A 6,000-nucleotide genomic window follows, 5' to 3' on the forward strand; every position below is an offset into this window, starting at 1 on the left:
AGAATTTCCTTCCTTTTGAAGGCTGAATAATGTTGTGTTGTAGGTACATGCCACATTTACTTTACCCACTCATCCACTGATGGGCATTTGAGCTTCTTCCCCCTTTTGGCTGTTATGAATAATGCTGCTGTGAAAATGAACGTACAAACATCAGAGATGCTGCCTTCGGTACATTTGGATCTATTCCCCAAAGTGGGATTGCCGGATCATGTTGTAATTCTGTTTTTAATTTTGGGGGGAACCACCATTTGTGATGCTGGTGTTTGATATAGGAATCTAAAGTTGGGAGGAGAGATCCAGTGATTTAAATCTGAGAGTCATCAGAATATGGCTGATACACACGTTGGATCAGATCAATAGAAGAACACTCTGGGGGCGCCTGGGTGGCTCAGTTGGTTAAGCGACTGCCTTCGGCTCAGGTCATGATCCTGGAGTCCCGGGATCGAGTCCCGCATCGGGCTCTCTGCTCGGCAGGGAGTCTGCTTCTCCCTCTGACCCTCCTCCCTCTCATGCTCTGTGTCTCTCATTCTCTCTCTCAAATAAATAAATAAATAAATAATCTTAAAAAAAAAAAAAAGAACACTCTGACTTAAGAAGTAGAGACTTTGTAGTTAAGAGCAAAATGAAGAAGACAAGTTTTTCAGTCTGCACCCACACTGTGGTCCTCAACTTGAAAATTCACAGACCCAACTTTTTCAGTTCACAGCAAGATGATCTGTTTCTGGGGACTGATTTATAGTAATCAAATCTGCAGGAGACACTGATAAAGGGGACTTATTTATTAAATTAGGTGGATCATTAAAAATGCAAAATTAACTGGAATAATAGAATCCATAGGTCAGTTCATACCCTTATAACAGTGTCTACTTGGGAAACCAAATCAGCATCAATAGGTTGATGATAAAGTTTAAAAAAAAAAGAGAAAAGGAAATGTATGTCTCTAAAGGCTCTGGCAATTTGATATACCTTGTGCTTATATGGGGCTCTAGCTGCTGAACAGCCAAAAACACTTGGCTGAACAGAACGTCCTCTTGGATGAATATGGCCATACCCTCCTCTTTGCCCAGCTCTCTGTTTTCCAAAATTCACTCCTGCCGGCCATTATCACCTCCATTAAAACAATGGCTGACTTCCTGGGATCCTCAGGGGAGCAAAAGAGAAGTTTCCAATTAGTGGAACAATAATTCAAAAGTCTTGTGGAAATCACATACATAAATAAGGCCATTTAAACTAACTGAAATGTAATTTCTGGCAAACATCTACTCATCTTTTAGGCACTCACTTTGGGGGTCAGCTCCAAGAAGACATTTTCTCTGATTTCTTCCTAGGTGCTCATTCTCTGTGTGTGTGTGTGTGTGTGTGTGTTTTCTTCTTCTTTTTTTCCTTTTTTCCCCTCCATGTGTTTCTCACACTGCCTGGTGCCTCTAGAATTATTTTTATCAATCATCTGTATGTATGGCTCCCTTCAATGGACTGTGAATTTTGTTTTATTCATCTTTCTAGCCCCAATACTTAATATGATGTCTGGCACAGTGTAGTTGCTCAGTAAATGTTTGTTGAATGACTCAAAACTACACGATGACTACCAGAAACTTGACAAAGTATGCATGTATTTAATAAAATCATGAATGAACTAGTACTTAATGCATGAAATTTGGTAGACAATACAGGGTGTGTTTGGGAAAGACAGTAAAAGGGGTCACTGAATGGAAAAATTACCTGCATAGGAAAGGTTGTCATAAATTAAACCAGTTTATCTTAGTCTGGACGTTTGAGAGGTCAAGAGTCTGGGCCACTTTTGTTTTTCTGAGATTATCAGTATAAAAAAGAAAAAAAAAGAATTACAGGATTACATAACTGTGGCATATAGTACATATGTGTATTTCCAAAAGTCACAATTAAACACTGTTATGCTGTTTATAAGATAAGAATTTATAAAAATATCAAATATTAATTCAATAGTTTTCTGAAATCTCATTGATGAGCTTCTAAAAAAATACAGTTGAGGTCAGGGCCTCAACTTTGTGATCTGGCACTGAAACATGTGAAACTCAAAGATGACTAACAAGCAGCATCTCTTTTCAATCCTGCTGGTTGTCTCTGTGGTTGCAGGAGTATAATATCCTAAGTCTAGATTCCTCAGCCCCCCTAAACTGTTAGACCTGACCTATGTGGTCTTTCAAGACTTCCCTTCTCCAGTGGTGGGCCCTGACCTCAACTGTATTTTCTTAGAAGCACATCAATGAGATTTCAGAAAACCCTGGTTTCATGAGAACTATATTACAACACATTCTGGGAATAAGTCACCTTTATAGCTGACTGCTCATTTTTTTCTGTTCTTACCAGCTTTAATTTCAGAGACCGACTCCCAATCCGGACAGCTTACCCAGTGGGGACCACCCACCCTATTCCCGATCATCTCTTAATGAGTCAAGACTGGAAGCCTGGAGTGGGGGGCGGGGAGGAAACAGTCGTGGTACTGTGGCATCCCTTATCAGACGAGGAAGCTGCAGCTGTGTCCTCTCTGTCCTGGAAGCTTGCTTGTTCGGCTCCTTCTATCTTTACCCTGTTAACCACCTGGCTGTCATACACACAGAGGGAGTCAGCCGGGGGCAGGCCCTCTAAGGGACAAAAATAAATAAAGCGAATGTTGCTTGCTCAACTATTATGATTGCGTGTATTAGCCTACCACTGGCACAAACAAACGTAGCCCAAGAAGTCAAGGATGAGAGGAAATAAAGATTAAAAAACAAAAACAAAAACAACACTTTTGTTAAAAATTTGTCATCTATGAACGATAATCTGAGAGAATGAACAGTCTCTGAAAAGAGGTTAAGATCTTCCAAAGGCTAAGGATCTCAGAACATTATAAATTGAAGCTGGGGGCATACCTGGCATGAATACTCATGCATTATTTCAAACCATATGTCTTGAGTATCTCAGGGGTGGCCAGCCTATGGGCCAGCAATGTACATGGTTGGGCCCTTCCCAGCTCTCCCAGGCTCTGAGGGGAGCAAACAATTCAATAAGCAGTTTCAGTACAGGGGGATAAATACAACAGGGAAAGTGTGTGTGTTGGGGCGGGGGGGGGGGGGGGGGGGGTGCAAATAGGAACAAAGGTCTGGCTTCTGGGTCTAGGTAAATTACACTTAAAAGAATGTGCAAAACAGTTAAAAATGTTTGTTTTTTAAGTACATTTATTTGGAGGTAGATAGAGTTTTCCCAGACTCTTATCTGCTGGAAGAGGGGGAAAGGTCAGGTGTTGGTAGACAATACAAGATGAACTCCTGTAACAAACTTTTTTTTTTTTTTTTGGCAAAAGTTGAAGAGGCAAGACGACTTTGAGTTACCAGAAAACTAGCCCTTTCTGGATAGAGAGGAAAGTAAAAGAGCACATTTCTGGGCTGCATCTCTATCTTCAATGTAAAGAGCTCCTCCTGACCTCTGCCACACACCCGCCCAACCCTAAGGGACACTCTCTGCCAGGCCTTTTAAAGAATTACATTTAAAAGCTTTATTTACGTTTCTCCTGTTCCACATTCCAAAGGCTTCCTTCCCTGCGAAGGATAAAAGGTGCCATACCGAGCATCTTCAGGAAGGAAATCTCATCCCTTCGGTCAGGAAGTGAGCCTGCCCCCCAGAAAGAAGAATGCAACGCATTCAAGGCTTGGGGCCCCCCCGAGGAAGGGGCCGTGGCTGGGAGTTGCCCCAGTCCGGTTTCCCCGCTATGAATCCCGGAGCAAAAACAGTCTGGGGGAAGCTCCTGGAGAGAAAGGAAATACGCACCACCTGGGTAAGAAAATCAAGCTCTGCCTGTGCAGAAAAAGTAATCCCAGAGGGCTCAGCCTGTGGGCCCTCGAGAGAGTTCAATTTCAGTCTGATGAGCAGGACTGTGAACTGGGCACCACGCAACAGTTCTGTCCTTGACTGTTGTTCCCCAAAAGCTGCTGAGCACACCCTAAAGAGATGCAGAACCGGATGGCGTCCTCAGGGCCCGGGGACACTAGGGGCCTCGCCACTGGGAAGCCGAAGCTGTCAGTCTCGCTTCTCCAAGGACCGGCCGTGTGAACACAGGGCGCTTCTGGGAAGGCAGCTATGCTCACCACTATACCACCAACGCTGGGGCGCTTTTTGGAACGAGTGGCTGGCATCAAAGGTCGTGCGCATCTGCACTGCCTTCTGGAAAGCCAGAATGCGCACCCGCACGGTGCCTCGCAGGCAGCCCCCCGGCCCCGCGCTCTGCTGCCGGCACACGCTCCGGTTCTGCTGGCGCCTCCGGAAACCCCGAGTCGGGCCCAGGGGCCGAGAGGCCCGGGGCGCAGAGGGTTGGGGGGGATGCGGGGCGCGGGAAGCTGGACAGGTGACACGAGCCCTCCTCAGAGTCTCCGCCCACAGCATCCTCAAACAGGTGCATAGATGTCAACGAGAGCCCCTTCGTGTCTGCAAACACCACCTGCTTCTTGGGGCCCTGGGGTTTAGGAGGTCGTGCCAGGCAGGAGCGTAAGGACCGCAGGGGCCGCCGCTGGGCTCCGCCAGACCGCAGGAGCTGCTGCGGGGACGGGCTGTGGCAGAGGCAGAGATGCATGGGGCGGTGCACAGGAGACGGGCCGGCAGCACTGGGACCTTCGACAAGAGGGCAACGACGTTCTGAGGACAGGGCAGAAGGACCTGGCATTCTCCGCTGCAGCCCAGCCTGCACCTCCTCCCTGCCCCATCGCGCGCTTCTCCGCCCCTGGGGTCCCCCGCCCGCAAATGTCTGACGAAAGTGGGTAAAAGGAAGCACAGGCAAGCGGTGGCTGTGGGCTGGGCGCCAACGGGGAGCCCGTCAATTGCTGAAGGCGGGCGCACTTACCCCACGCGGCTCCGGGCAGCGGCGCGCGCGGCAGCTCGCCTAGTCTGAGGCCACTCTCGGCAGCCAGAAGTATTTAGGGGCTCCTGACCCCCAGCCGGCCAGCCGCAGCGGGGCGCGGGCCCCTGGAGGCAGCCAATCCGAAAGGCCTTTCGCGTCGGAACCCCTTGGGGAAGTGAAAGGATGTGACAAGAAGTGTGACTCAGACACTTTGCCCTGGGCCGCCAGCACTCCACCCCTGACCAGACAGCCCTAGGGGTCACTCTGGGGTTATCTGTGGCTGTGGTCGGGGACGAGGAGGGGCAGGGCAATGACACAGACCCAGGCTTCCAGGGAGGGGAGGGTTTCCTACGCACTGCGGCTCCTTTCCCCAGGGGAGACAGACTTTTGTCGGCCTCTCCCTTGACAGAGTCGGCTTTGGGGCTTTTCCCTGTGCAGTGACCTGCTGCCCACTTTTGGGGCCGATCTCTCCATCTCACGGTTTCTTCCCAATCACGTTTTGCCACTGCTTTCTTTCTATGTTTCTGTTTGTGTGTTGATGTATTTATTACTCTGTAAGCCGTGTGTGTGTGTGTGTGTGTGTGTGTGTGACATCCAAAGAGAGAGGAGGGTCCCTGGAGGAGGCACTCATTGACCAATATCGCTCCTACAGGGCCTGGGGCTCGGATCTCTCGTTCAGTCAGTTGTGGCCAGAGCGACAGGGTCACAGGCCACAAAGTACCTCCATAAGGAATCCCACTGGGCCTGCGGGCATGGCGCTCCTGCGCCAGATGTGATCAGATTGCCTCAGGGTCTGTGTTCTTACCTCGGGCATCCTTCTCCGATTCCCCGCTGCAGACCACTGTATTCTGTCACTTCAACCGTAACGCACCCCAAGTCCTCAGCCCTCTGCATTTTTCACCTTAGACCTTTTCCTCCGAGATCCTGATCCAATTCTGACAATTATTCAATGACTTTCATATGCTAACTCACACATCTGGATCTAGCTTAGACCTTTCATCGCACTCCAGGCTCCTAGATAATGGTTCTACTTCTAGATCTGGGCGGTGGTACCAAAGGTGAGTTCCCTGTGTAATTTTCTGTATGTATGTTTTACTTCAATCAATCAAAGGTTTATTTAAAGGAAAAAAAAACGGGCGCCTGGGTGACTC

At 48.4% G+C, this 6,000-nt stretch overlaps 1 long non-coding RNA gene across 1 annotated transcript; it reads right to left on the bottom strand.

Annotated features, from left to right (window-relative positions):
* Nucleotides 1–3,489: 3,489 nt before the first annotated feature.
* On the bottom strand, nt 3,490–5,011 carry LOC123847420 (uncharacterized). The gene is made up of 2 exons (XR_006791547.2): nt 4,853–5,011; nt 3,490–4,623 (listed from the first exon to the last, which is right to left on the bottom strand). It is a non-coding gene; the product is annotated as an uncharacterized LOC123847420 (long non-coding RNA).
* Between the last annotated feature and the right edge of the window lie 989 nt (nt 5,012–6,000).

The sequence above is a fragment of the Mirounga angustirostris genome, unplaced genomic scaffold (assembly GCF_029215605.1).
Source record: "Mirounga angustirostris isolate CCGP_5_RB_7025 unplaced genomic scaffold, mMirAng1.0.hap1 SCAF_2, whole genome shotgun sequence".
NCBI classification, from domain to species: Eukaryota; Metazoa; Chordata; class Mammalia; order Carnivora; family Phocidae; genus Mirounga; species Mirounga angustirostris.